Source organism: Barbus barbus (assembly GCF_936440315.1).
Source record: "Barbus barbus genome assembly, chromosome: 23".
Classification (NCBI taxonomy): domain Eukaryota; kingdom Metazoa; phylum Chordata; class Actinopteri; order Cypriniformes; family Cyprinidae; genus Barbus; species Barbus barbus.
The window spans coordinates 23,392,638-23,407,834 of record NC_136751.1 but is presented as its reverse complement, the minus strand read 5'-3'; the positions used below and the strand labels follow the sequence as shown (position 1 = coordinate 23,407,834).

At 40.0% G+C, this 15,197-nt stretch overlaps 1 protein-coding gene across 2 annotated transcripts in view; it reads left to right on the top strand.

Annotated features, from left to right (window-relative positions):
* Positions 1-15,197, top strand: part of LOC306842925 (cadherin-13-like) — a 311,991-nt gene that overhangs the window by 163,586 nt on the left and 133,208 nt on the right. The gene's annotated exons all lie outside the window — the stretch shown is intronic.

The window sequence follows — 15,197 nt, the reverse complement described above, 5'->3', positions numbered from 1 at the left end:
AGCATCCCTCACCAATGGCAGCCGGCGTTTATCTCGCCACAAGAGAATGCTACATTGTTTTCATGATGTGTCTGATAAATCAAAAAAGAATTGGACCATTTACAAACTGCATGACACAGTCTCTTCAGTCCCGTGCCCTCCAGAAATAAGAAATTCATTGAGACACAACCCCGTCCTTAGAGGCCTCAGTACTGCACTTCCATTTCTCAAGCCTTCCATCATTTTTCCCATGATTCTGCAGCAATTCCATCACAGCACTTTGCTTCTCTCTTTTCCATTTACACTTTTTTGTGGTCTTTGTGGCCTGTCACCATGGAAACCCCAAAACACAAGAACCATGGTTTCAGAGAGTTTAAAAGAAGGGATTTCGCCAACCTTCATCACCCACACTCGCACCAAAAATACACCCCACACACAATTAAACATACCCTTGTAGCTCAAACAGGCATGTGAACTCTAAATCAATGAGAATGGCGAGCATAATAGGACGGGAGAGATCATATCAAATCTTTTTCTCTGTCAAGAGTGGGCGGTGCTGCTTTCATTACAACATAAACAAACAGACATCGGCCTCAGACATCAGTAATGCGGACAAGATGAACCGATCCAGGATCAGCTGCGCACAGTTCCTCGCAGGTAGAGTAGGCGGATACGACGTGCCTGTTTGCGGATACATTTAGCCTGGGAACGGTAATGTGTGCTCAGTCAGGAGTGAGTTAGGGTGGAAGGAGATGAGAGTCCCTAACAGTGGGAAACTTTCCGCCCGCTTCCAGAGTTGCTGTAACTTAGTTAAGCAAAGTGGGTTTATCTAATCGTCAAAAGAGGAAATGAAATTTGGCTGAAAGACTTAATGAAATTAAACTAAGACCTTCATGCGACCAGGGAGAAGATAAACACCCACAGGCCAAGCACTGTTCCATTGGCTTTAGTCAGAAAGTGTGTCTACATATACTGAAAGCCGTGTCTTGTACTATATAATAAGTAAATTGCAATAAATATAATGTATAATATGTATAATATATATGTATATATATATATATGTATATGTATATGTATATGTGTGTATACTGTATATACATATATGTATAGTATATTCTTTCTCTCTATAAGATTGTAATCATGGTAAATTGAGTGCGTAGTGCCCTCCCCACCCTTTTTATATATATATATATATATATATATATATATATATATATATATATATATATATATATATATATATATATATATATATATATATATATATAAAGTTTCACTGTCTTACATAAATACATTTTATTGCCATCAGTACTGAGTGCCTCTTTTAAGTTAATTTATTTTTTCTGGCTCTTATTCTTTTCTACATTTTCATTGGCATGTCTATCACCTTTTAAGATACCTTAATGGAGTAGATACATGATTTATGGAGAGTAGATCCATTTTAGTGTCTATTGCCTCTCAATTATAACCATTTTCCTTAGAATAAATTTAAAATTGATCATTTAAAAAGCCTCACACCATTCACTAAAAGGGGTGTTTTCTATAGTTCCATTATCTTTCATATAAATCAAAAAGTTGCTTTCATCATTTTCGAAGCGTCGTGTCCTGGCCAGTTGTTCAGAGGTGTAGAGTTCCTGTTCAGATTGCCATTGTCCCTGTTCTACTCAAGGAGCATGTGTGCAGTGCATTGTGGGTGCAGGTGCACGCAGTAGGGGCTGTTTTTTCTTTTTTGGTGACTTCCTCTCTCTTCTTTAAGCTTGTGTATGTACGAGTGCAGATGTGCACAGCGGGCCTCCTCCGCTATGTCGAACTCTCCTGGGCGCCTGGCAAAGGGAGGATGAATGTGTATTGCTTTAACGTCTCTTTTCAAACGCCCTGTTAGGCACAAGACTTTGCCAATGTGTGTCCGAAGAGGAAATGAAAAATGGGAATTGAGAGATTTTTAAAGAAGCCTACATTAATCAGCACTGGAACCAACAGTCATGGGCCTCCCACTCGGGTCTCGGGTTTAAGATATTCTGCCCCTACCCCCCGTCTGCTTTAATCTGCATGACCGCTGGCACAGGTTAGAAATTAAAGAGCTCAGCATGGTGCCTGATTAGTGAAGCTTTCTGCAAGCTGCCTTTTCAACAAGTTGCAAAGCTCTGCGACTTCATGCATGTGTGTACACATGTTTACTGCCGACAGTGTTATAAAAATGCCAAGTCAAGATGAACTGCTGAGTGAAACGACATTCAATAAGAACAAAATGTAGGGCAAGACTCTATAGATGAAAGGTGGTTGGAAGATGAAGATGTTATTTCAAATAAATCTGTTCTTCTGAACTTTTTACTCATCAAAAAATCGTATAAAAATAAAAGTATCGAGGTTTCCATAAAAAAATATTAAGCAGCACAACTGTTGTTTTCAGCATCAATAATTATAAGATTCTTTCTTTCTTTCTTTCTTTCTTTCTTTCTTTCTTTCTTTCTTTCTTTCTTTCTTTCTTTCTCTCTTTCTTTCTTTCTTTCTTTCTCTCTTTCTTTCTTTGAGCAACAAATCTGAATATTAGAATGATTTCTAAAGGATAATGTGACACTGACACTGGAGGAATGGCTGCTAATAATTCACCTTTGCTATCACAGCAATAAATTGCATTTTAAAATATAGCCTTTTTGGATAGAAAACAGCTATTTTCAATTGTGTATTTTACTGTATTTTAATCAGATAACAAAACATAAGAAAAGTCTTTCAAAAACATAAAAAAATATTATTAACCCAAATTTTATTTAATTTAATTTATTTTATTTTATTCAATCACTGTCTTTTATATTTACTCCCGTCACTGTTACTATTTTTATGCTTCCTTTGGTTGACACAATAATAGTTAAGGGGCTTGACTTCTACAATTTGTTTATACAGACATTATTTGATCAATTGGGAGTCTCAATTTGAGAGTCCCACCTGTTTGTCAATGTGTTTTTCAATTCCAGACACTCTCTATGTAATCAGAGCCAATAAAACCAGGATCATGCAGTAGGAAAGTAAATTGGGCCAATGTTTATGGTGGCAGTAATGAACAAATGGTTTGAACATATCATTCTTTCTCTCTTTCTCTGCAGGCTCCTCCCCACCTCCGTCCTCACACTTTTGCGTGTGTCGTGCGAAATGTTTATTTTGTTCTGAATTGGGAGGACAGTTGCCTATAGGGGAAAACACAGCAGCACTCTGACATTTCTGTGCGTGGTGATAACTGAGCAAACAGCTAGACTTCTGGCAGGCCTTTATTCACTCGCTCTCTTTCTCTCTTTCTCTCTCTATTTCTACAGGCTATTTTTGTTGAGGAAAAATATCTTCCTTTCTCAGTTGCCTTTCCTCTTGTCTGCTCTTTGGTTTTTCTATTTGTGAAGTCTATAAAAGGCTTCCTGGGTTCCTCATTGCACCTGTGATTTTCAGCAGCTCAAAGGAGCGTTCCAGGTTCAATACAAGTTAATCTGTATTCATAGGATAGTTGGCGTTGTGTCGATTAGTTTGGAAAATAATTTAAACTCGTCCTTCTCCTTTAGAGCACACACAAAAAGAAATAACAGTGTCATAATCAGCTAAGATAGCAGGTAATATAGACAATCAACCAGAGAGAAGCATTGACTGGTTGTTAAGGACGCAAACTCACACAAGGCATAAAATTGACAACAGAATGAGTTTATTGACTGGTATGGAGTGGATGGGGAGAAGCAGGTGAGTAATCAGTTCAGTAGGTAAGTTATAGTAGAGAGTGGATCTTAAGGGAGATTGTATCTCTTGACAGGAACGTGGATGACGGAAGATACACACACCTCACTTTGCTGAATATGGAGCAGAGCAGGCTTGAGCATATAGAGTCCACTTTTGGGTAAACAAGACCGGACACTGAGTGTTGTGAGGTGTGTGTATTTGTAGTGGTGGTGATGAGGTCTTGATAGCATGCAGGTGTGTTCAATCTGAATTCTGGTAAGGGTGTGCGTTGTGATTGGTTGGCGTGGGAGCCTGGCTGATCTGTGACACTGGTACAGTACCAGAAATAATTGATGACACATTAATATTATTGCATACAGAGCACAACTTATTACAACTACAGTAAATCTTTTAGCTCCAAAATATATCATATTAATATAAATATAAAATGAATTCATTATAAAGAGCAAACATGTTATAGAATATATGAGCCAGAATGTATAAATATTACTGGATTTGAATCTATTGTGTGTGTGTGTGTTTGTGTATACAATCAAAACAATTTCTGTCTTTAATATTCAATATTTTGCAACAAATATTGTCAATAGAACCAGAATATGAGAATGAGTTTTGAGCATTAAATTTACAAATATATTTATATAAAATAAAGAAAATCTTTCTACTCTACAGTAGTACCATTGCTGTAATATATTTATTGATTGAATAAAAAAAAAAAAAAAAATATATATATATATATATATATATATATATATATATATATATATATATATGTATATAATTATACATTTTAAAATATTAAAATATTTTATTTTGTTTCATTTTATTTTTAAAAAGGACAAATTTGGCCTGAGACGGTCCACTGTATGACTGTAACAACACCTGAGATAGATGGATGGATGCATAGATAGATAGATTAGTATTTATTTATTAGTTTTTGTTGTTTTCTCATATGTGCAAGCACCTACCTTAAAAGTGGATTTGTTGGAATACCATGATGATACTCATTTTGTCAAAAACATAAATAAACTAAAAATAACTAAATAAAAGGAACTGGCGTGCAGGTTCTTCCATTGCTCAGGTGGTCTGTCAACAGCACTGACCCTTTCAGCCCACTGTAATCAGTGATGTTCTGCTTTGTGGCAGAGGTTGGTGACTACCTGCTGCTCTGCCTGTATATCCTCACCTCCTGACAGGGCCGTTCGCCATCTCAGCCATGCCGTAGCCTCCAGCCTGATGTGGCAGCTCTGAGAAAGTGGCGTGGAGCCGGCAGAGCGTTGGCCTCAGAAAATAAAAGGCTAAAAAAATCAATAGCTAATTGCCAGGACAGGCCCCCGAGGAGGGCCGGCTAGACCCCAGCTCGGATTGATCTTGGCTAGAAAATGATTGGGCTGAGGGTGACACTAATGCCGGCAGGTAATTTGTAGCATAATGGCATGATGTCTGTGCCATTAGGATTTCCCAGCACCAATGTCTCTCTCACAGAGCTCTCACAGGATGACCCCTGCTCCCTGCTGCCGAGCGGCTTTTCAATCCCACAATGCCTCATTATCTGTCGATCAATCCCATGCTGACTGCCATATTATGGACTAATACTGAACTGTGCTCTGAATTGTTTGTGTTGAAGTAAAACTCCAGTACTAGATTAAGAAAGAAATAGATAAATGAGTTATTGAACACTTTTGAGGCTGTGTATGATATTTAGTTCTGGTCCTTGAATTAGACTAGCTGAGCGGTGTTCCAAACCTGAAGACATTTAAAATAAAATTATATTGTTATTCTGTTTCACTCATACACACTCATCCCAGTTAACTTTTGGTTCTAAACTATAAAATACAGACTACTTGGCCATTTTTTAATACAAAAGTTACATAATATTTATTTCTTGTTTATTGAACTGTTGCAATATGTTCAGGCATTTCTTCTGAATAGCAGCACACTACGTTCGCATGAATGCAAGTGATGTTGCTTAATTGTCACCTGCCTTGTCTCACCTCCTGTGCAATTTTATCCCAACTGTGTCTATCACATGAGAGTTAATTTCTGTCGGTTTTACACAGATATACCCCATGAGGAGTGATACAGGTGTTCAGGGCGCCATCTGCATCCCACACAATGCAGCTGGATTAGCTGACGCTCAAAGTACGAAAGTCATTCAGAGTACAGAGTGCAAAAGTGCCATTGCATTGCCACTGCCCTGTTCATCTATCTTTAGGTTCATCTAGTAAACACCACAGAACACAATAAGCAATTATGGCATCAGTATTTCATTATAGTTATTCATAAATTTTAAGCTTCCATTTACTGGATCTAGCATAGTAAAACAAGTATTTTGATAATTTTCTGCTTCGTTTGTCACTGCAATTAAAAATGACCTAAAGTGGTTGATATGGAACCAGCTAATGATGAGCTTGGACCAGCCATGAACTAGATAGCATGTTTCAAAACACCACTACTAACTTAATCTGGGTTTTCCAGCAGAGTCTCCTTGAATTTATGATTTGATACCCTCCAAACACTCCGTCATTTATATTTCATGAATTCAGTGTAAATCACATCAGCACACTTGAACTCAATGTGCTAGCCTGCATCATTTCAAAGCTAAATTGCATCATTACGCACCATTCAAATAGATTTTTTCCCCTTTATTCTCTCATTCACTCTCGCCTCTTTTCTTGTTTATAGTCCTGGGGCTTGCGATGCAAATTGGCGGAGGCACTCGTGGAGTTTCAGGGCCCTGTGAAAGGACAGGAGGGAGCTGCCCCAGACATGAGTGGCGGGTTGGCCATGGGCTCCCTGTGGGGGTTCCGCTACACGAGCGCTTCTAATCTATTAAAGAGCTTCTGCTCTTTCCTCTACGCACAATCCAGCAGCCCGCCGCACACCCGCACTTGATTATCTGTCCCTCACTCCTTCTCTTACTTCTCCCAGTGAGGAATAGAAGCAGACAGACCGTGCAAGACACAAGAAAACCAATCTCGGCCGATCTCCCTGTCTCGTTGTCACTTGTCTTTGATGGCCGATGCTATTTTAAAGCCCCGGGACTCCCAGAGCTCCAGGCCTGGTTATCTTCCTTCCACTCTTCTGCTGGTACATTTCCAGATGAGATAATTGTTTTAGAAGCGCTGGCTTTTAAAGCTCTTTGGATCAAAATTGAAGGTGAACAGCAGGTTCCGAGAACATAGTGTTTGTAAATAGCATTGCTATTTTTTCTTGCTTTTCTAGATGTTTTCGATCTAAAGCAGGGTGTAATCTTGTTATCATGGCTTGGCAGTAATAGGGTAAATGTAGCATCTTTTGCTGCTGGTTACAGTACAGCTGTAGTTTGTTCAGTCTAAGAAAGATTTACATCCACTTTGCTTTCTGTAGTTGTACCTGAAACATAAGTTGGGTCAGTGGTTTGACATAAAGATAAGGTGCTATGTAATGTCAGATGATCTAGAACCAATTCAAGTGGCGTTTAAAGCAATGATTGTCAATCAGGGGGCCAGGACCCAAGGCCCACTAGGGGTCAATATGGTTATAGAAGTTATGAATGAATATTGATAAATAAAAGAGAAAGTCAATTACGATTGCAAATATATATACGGGAACAAAAATAATTGTATGGAAATATTATTAACATGTAGTAATAATAAATTGTAAAATTAAAAACATCAAATTAAGGATATTGATCTAGTTTTTTTTTTATTAAAGGTTATAAAAGGCCAAAATGCATATATAGGATTTAAATTTTGCCCAAAACAAAGTTTGAATGAATGCTGTATGTTTGTTATTTGCAGAAAATGATGGATATGAAAAAGAAAAAAGAAGGGAAAAGAAAATATGCAGCAGCCATACCATATATATATAAATTGTTATATACTCTACTGATCTTTAAATTGATCATTAAATTGCATGCAGATGATTATGGTAGCTTGTGCAAGTGTAGATGGGTGAAAGTCTCAGGATTAAGGATCAAGTGTCTTTCTGAAGCGAGCTTAGCAGTCAGTGACATACTCTCGTCTAAGAAACAGAAATAGTCACACTTTCTTCAAGTGTCATTTCAGATACAAAATACATCGGAGAGAACAGCTTTTGACGCTTCTAATCCTTCGGTCCATGATCTCTGCATCATGACTAAGTTCTCCATGTCCTCCAGGTGCCTCCCCTCTTCCTGTCTATTACCACTCGCTATTCAGTGTGACAGGCTGTGAGAAGATAAGCTTTAAAGGAAAGACTGGAGTTTGTTTAGTGTCTGGTACCAGATGCTTCCTAGTCTTGCTTATTTTAAAATATATCAGGCAGGCTTGTCTGGAAAAAAAGGTGGACATTAATATCCCAAACAAGTGCTCTTTCTGTTCTCAGCCTGACACGTTCATGTCACTTTCTTTTTTATTATTTGTGTCCCACTTGTGCTGCATATGTGCATAGCCGAGAGGATTGCTGCCTGAGTGCACATTTGCTTTAGGGCCTGAACGCTTTGATTGAACATTGATCTCAGATCCTGCCGGGTTTGGCGAGCGTGGTACCACCTGGGCTTGTGGGATAGTGGTGAGCAGTTTTATGACCCTACCACCACCCCAATCATCTGTCCCATTGCTGTTAAAAAATATGGCATGTTAAAATTGTCAGAAAAGAATTTTCAATGGCATGTGATCAGTCAGTCAGTCATCTGTTCAAATACCGGTAGTTGCAAAATAGTGTTAGTTTTTTGGAAAGTTGGGGGGGCTAGTACATATACTGTATCAGGCTTTAAAAAAACTATTTATTGAGGAAGGTTTTTTTAATAAAAATAAATAATGATGAATAAAATTATTTCAAATGTCACTACAAAAGTTTTAATACAAATAACTTGTGGACATGTATGGCAAACGTTCACAGACTGTGTCCCGAAAATTTGCCAGAAAAATTCAGTTAATTACTACATATTGTGAAAGATCAGAAGCGCACAAGTGTGGAGAAAACAAGTAGTTTTCATGTTTTCTTTTCATTATAAAACAGGGAGAGAGAAAAAAGATGACAGTTGGAGAGGTGAAGAGGCTCTATTTTTGCTCTATAATAGCATTCAATGAAAGCTCCCAGAAGGCTTTGTGACATCCTCAGATAAACCTTTTTCCAACACAAAATGGAATAAAATATGTTTCTGAACAGAACTCGAAATGTAGTAAAAGTGAAATGTTTATTTCCAATTTCCAACTTGAAAAAAAATGTAAATAGTAAAATTTTATATTAATTATTAATGTAATATTTTCCAGTGATGGTGAAGTTCAGAAATTATTTGATGAATGGAAAGTTCAAAACTGCAGCATCTATTTGAAATCAAAATGTTTTGTAACATTAATGTCTTTACCGTCATTTTTGATCAATTAAATGCATACTTATTCAGTAAGAAGTATTTCTTTCTTTCTTTGAAACAAATTAATCAATCAATCAAACAATCAAACAAACCTGTCCACAGACCTTCAAACGGTAGTGCACATTTAAAAGTGTATCAGTGTTTTATTTGTTCATCGAATGAACTTCTACAGATAGATAGATGGATGGATGGATGGATGGATGGAACAACATGGGGGCTAGTCTTGATGACAGAATGTTCATTTCTGATTTTCATTTCTCTCTTTCACTTAATTCCTGTATTTGAAAATCACTTCTGTTTTTCTCTGCCAGTAAAAATCTGAGTTGTAGTCTTTGAGGGACTTGATCCCATCTGTGTTCAAGTATAATAACGTTGCATGAAATACATTAATAGAGGAGGTATGTCTTGTAAACCCAGGTTTAAAGCTGAGAGGGGAAGTCCATAAGCCGTCTGGTAAAATCTCACAACATTCCCGCTCAGTAAAAGAGGTTTTATGGAGGCATGCGTGCGTTGCATTAATAGAGGAAGGAATAAGGTCATGGCAGCCTCTTTTGAGTCGAGAAATGAAGGAAAGAAATCAATAGCAGAATGTCTTCGAGGTGAATGGAGTGTGTTTGACATTTATGAGGTGGCAGGTGTAGAGGTGCTGTATGAAAGGAGAGAACGGCATGAACAAACTGTGCACATACAGACCACCATACGGCATAATCAATAGGCCTCACGTCCCACCTGGGCAGCCTCAATCCCTTAGATTTAGATATCATAAGAAATCTAAGTCTAAATGTGTTGTAAATTAAATGTGCTTCATTGTCTTATTTCCATCCCGACCTCCCAGCAGCTTTGACAGACATCGGAATAGATTTTCAAAAAGCGCTACGAAACTAATAAAGCAGGCAAAATAAAAAGAGGAAGGCTGTCATGGTTATATTTCCCTGAAGTTTTTCATCAAATGACTTTGAATTGCTTTCCACCCTTTCATTTGTCAAGATGCATTCAGGTTTACTCGGTCCCCTGAGGTACACACAAGCATGGCATTTTAGCTCCACAAGTGAAAAAGCTTCTTAATTACTTCATAGGCCTTTTATAGTTTCATGCATCGTAGTTTTGAACATCAAAAGTGATTTCCAGACAGCACTCAGGAGATCTGGATGGCTTAGCTCGTGCCACAGAGCGACTGAAAAAACTCTGATGGAGTGGGAGGAGGAACAGCTACTGTATCAGCTCGACTGACAAGAGAAAATGACTGGGTGAGCTTGTAATTCTCTCTAACTGGTTATCTGAGGACAGAAGATTGCCTGTTACGGTGCTGATGTCTTTGTAAGGTCCAGTGATGATTCTGAGTTTTAAGGGTAAGAGTTAAAGTACACACTGTGTGTGTACTGTGTGCTAGGATTGACAAGAGTTGAAAATAGCTTTACTTAAGACGTGTTCAAAGAACACTACATTAACCTGAGATTGCAACAATTATCAAAACACAAAGATCCAATAAATTCCTAATGATCGCAATTTCCATTTAATGTTGATTTTAAAGATGCAGTATGTAATATCTGTGCCATTAGCGGCACCAAATGGATTAGCAAATTACCGTTTTTAAAAGTTTGGAAGCCTCCTTAGATCCTAGTAAGTAAGTCAAGGTCTTGAGGAAAACTAAATAATAATGTATGACCCACTGCATATCGACTTCCATACAGTATGTTTGAGAAAAAAGGCAATAATAGCAAAAATACTATATTACTCCAATACTTAGTTTGGAGTTGCTTGCTAAACTTTTATTGAATATAGTCTACAAAGCAGGTAACTGCTGCGATGTGTCCTCCAGAGCTCTACTTAAGGGCTTTATAAACTCCCGGGCTTTTGAACTCTCAACCTGAACCATTTTTTTTTTCAGGATTTGATAAAAGAGATAGAATAATACATAGTCAAGTGTCAGCAGCTTGAGAGGATTTCAGCTGAGTGCTGACTCAGCCTTGACTTCTGTGAACTTGTGAGCAAAGAATATTTTAGAGATCAAGACCAAGGCATTCCGATGCAAACTTTGTGATTGTTTTATTCCATCATATTATTTGTCATGTTTGGATTTATACTGACATTAAAGGATATACTTCACCCAAAAATGAAAATCCAACTATATTTTACAAATATTGTAGTCTTTTCTTTGTATGAAAAAGGGCAACTACTTCTGTGCTCAGAATATACAGTACAGGTTTGGAACAACATGAGGGTATGACAGAATATTATTTGTTTTGGTGAACTATACATTAAGGGTTTCAGTGTAAAGGTATAACTGTGTCAGATGGGTCTGAGATGTCTGTCAGCCAGTGAAAAGACATCATTTTTTGGCTTTGACTGAAGACTAATATTTCTGCTCCAAATTAGCCAGATCTATGTGCATCTTTCAAGAGCTACTTTTCGAAAACGAGATCCCAGCTTTAACTTTCAAGGTGAAACAGGGATCACAAGCTGTTCAATCCGCAGGATTCCTTGTGCTTAAAGCTCTGATCCTGCCATTCAGACTTGTGAGATGAACAGACATAAAAAAACATTTTTTACCAATCCTCCAAATGCATTGTTAGCAAGAATACAAAGTCCTGCCCCACTTTTCTGTGCATTTTAATCTTTCTGCTGATTGCATCATTAGGGGATAAATTGTTGCATGTTGTACGAGAGAAAAACAAAGAGGCAGCTAAAGTTTACTAGTCCTTTTTTAAATGAAATGATGACCGGTTTGTTCTTTTCTGAGAGTGTTTTGAAAAATTGAAGACAGTTTGAAAGAAAGTTTTCTAATTTTATCCTGCCATTGATGGTGACTGAAAATTCCCCCCGCCCCCGTTTTGGATGTTATTGAATTTCTAATAAAGCCATGAAGATGCTGTCTTTCAAATTTTAGTAGCACACAATTTTAACTCTCTAAAAGAACATTTATTTTACATCAAATCAGCAATGTTTAAGATCAAAGAGTGTTCAGTTGCTTCAGAGTATTATGAGACTACTAATATGGCATTGTCACATTAGACCTTGTTTCCATGGCATCTGTAGTCAGAGAGACCTGGCAAGCTCTTATTTTGATGTGTTCCACATTTGTATAGATATCCAAGTTTGCGGTGCAAAATTTTAAGAGCTGTAATGTGTGGGAAGGCTAGTTGGGGGCTTTGGATGAGAGGACGTCTATCAAGGGGGCTCAAGAGCTCTTCAATTAATAATGATCACTCAAATTGGATGCTGTTCTGTTTCACTGATCCGTACATCACCTTTGTGAGGAAAAGACTTTAAAGGACACAATATCCTCTCAGCACAGAAGAAGCATCATTGCCCATTCATGTATGATGAGGCTAGAGTGTTACATCAATGACATGCTCCTTGTAATGTAGGGTGAAGTAAGTTAAATTGGGGTCATTTTTGCCTTTCAGATGACTGATGACTGGAAAAAATGTCCCAATTATCCTAAATTAACTCTAGGTGCTTGTTTTATTTATTTATTTATTTTTGGACAGTGCTTATACAAAATCATTTCTTCAGTAGATCTTTTTATACCTGATGTTGACTTCCATTTTTAATCAAATCATCATTGAAGAAAAGGTATTAATTTAGGTTACTTGCTACATCAGTGAGTAATAAAGCACCTGTGATTGGATCACCTGAGAAATATGTTTATACCACTTGTAAACAGAGCTAGATTTCAACAAAGAATCTAATGTTCTGAAAAAGCAAGTATTATACCTGGCTATATGGATCGTTAATGTAAAATTTCTTACGTTTTAGGTTGAGATTAATGTATTTGTTAAGTGATTACAAAGCGATGTTCATATACCCCAGGGGGTATTTATGAGTATGATTTCAATTGTAGCTGTTACCTGCAAGTCATAACTTCTCATTAAAAGTTGTGGAAAAGGTAGTGTATTTGAGATGTAATTGCATATTGGTTAAGCTTCTACGGTAAGTTCCACCATACAGTAAATGACTTTATTTTTGTTAAAGACCCCATCTGGATTTCATTTGGAAATAAATACAATAAAAGAAGTTTATCTACGATTTCCCCAGAGCTGTTTGTGCAAGATAGACAACTAAGGTATCTCATTCTGAGGTTTGGAAGCACTGATGTAAAGCAACATTACACATGGTTTTCTATAGAGCCAAAGAGTATAAAACGTTGTTCTGGCTTTTAAAATGGTTATTCTATTGCATAACTCTGCAAAACACTTTTAAAATTGCATGTAGAAGCAAAGATGGTGCCTGTTTGTGATGTGTGATATGGAGTTACAGAGTGAGTTAGAAGCATTGTTAAGACATTCATTAGAGAAGCACACTAGTTCCCTTCCAGGAACTTCGAGCTGCGTCGAAAACGCATACGGGAACGCCTTCAGCGTGACCAGGCTCTGAATATGATGTGTAATCAGTCAAACAAGGGCGAGGCGTCACGGGCGGGGTGACGTCACGACCAGGAAGCATATAAGCACGTGCGGCGGAGCCGGCTTCAGCTTTTTGTCATTCAGCGAAGCGCTCTGTGTGTGTCAGTCTTATTTACTGTTGTTTGTCCTAGTTTTAAGTGGAAAGCATTCAGTATCATGCCAAAGCCAAGGGCAAGCTCAGGGGTGAAGCTTTCAGACCACGTTTTGAGTTGTGTGTGCATCCTTGCCCTCGCTATATCACGAGCGAGGACACACACGATTTGCGCGTGGTCTGCCTGGGTGCGGAGCACGCAAAATCGGTCTCCGCACCCGGAGGGCTCTCTTCGAGAAGGGAGCCTTTGCAAGCTCCCCACGCGGTGCCGGTCCCGCTGCTGCCGAAGCAGAGCGGCGGCTGCACTCGTGGGGCTCGCAGGCTGATCTGGCTGGCGAGTGTGAGACGGGCATGTCCCTATCTCCTCCCGTATCAGCCAGATCTGGCGCCCCGTCTCTCGGTGTGGAAGCTGTCTCTTCCCCCGAGACGAGGGCTCAATGCTTCGTCTCTCTTCCTCTGAGGAGGTTGATGTGACGAGCGTTCACGAGGTTTCGCCGCCTCTGTCACCCCAATATGATATAACTATGAGCTTTGTAAGCTGCAGTGTTTGCACAAGCATAAAATGAATAAAGCCGGTCCCGCTTGCCTTTAAATCAGAGAGAAAAAAAGGCAGAGCGGCGGCTGCGCTCGCGGGGCTTGCAGAGAAAAAAAAAAAAAAAAAAAGAGAAAAAGGCTGATCTGGCTGGCGAGAGTCAGACGGGCATGTCCCTATATCCTCCCGCGCCTGATCTGGCGCCCCGTCTCTCGGTTCGGAAGTGGTCTCTTCTCTTCCCCCGAGACGAGGGCTTGACGCTGCGTCCTCCGAGGAGGTTGATGTGACGAGCGTTGACGAGGTTTCGCCGCCTCTCTCGCCCCAGAGAGCTGCTACTACACAGGAGCCTTCCGTTTTCCCCGATCTCCTCACCGAGGTGTCGAGATCGCGGGTGAAATCTTTTCGTCCCGGCCATTCGTTCCCGCGGGAACTGAAAGAGCGCGGGTATGCGGCGATGCCGCGGGTTGAACAGACGCTTGCGAGCTATCTGTCTCCCTCTACGGCATCGCTTTGAAGGCTCCTGCTCTGCTTACAACATCTTTGGTGGGCAGAGGGTATGCGCTCTCTATAAACTCAGGTGGCTGCTGGGCGGGCGCAGCCTCCTCTGCATACCAGCTCCTCGTGCAAAAGGTCCTGACGGGCGAGCCCCAGGACCGCGGAGGGCGACCCCTACTGGGGTGGAGTGGCTTGCACCGCGGCACTCGGTGACCACTTCACCTCGGTGCCCTCCAGGGACTTGTCTGCTGACCCTGCCGCTGTTCCAGGGCACAGCCGGTCCCAGCGAGTATATTTCTCAGGTTTGTCCGCCCGGCAGCGCGGAGCCGAGAAACTCGCCTCAGCCGCCAGATTACGCGTCTCATCCCGGTGCGCCGCATCGAGACAGCGGTCTGGCCGCTTCTCTGAACCCAGAGGTCAGTCTCGAGAGACTGATTCCCTTAAGATCATTGGGCAGCGAGCTGCCGAATGTGTCTCTTTGGGTCCTGCCTTGCAGGGTCTGGTTCGTTCAGAGGTCCTGACGGGTGAGCCCCAGGACTACGGAGGACGACCCCTACTGGGGTGGAGCGGCTTACACCGCGGCACACGGTGACCGTCTCCCCTCGGTGCCCTCCAGGGACTTGTCTGCTGACCCTGCCGCTGTTC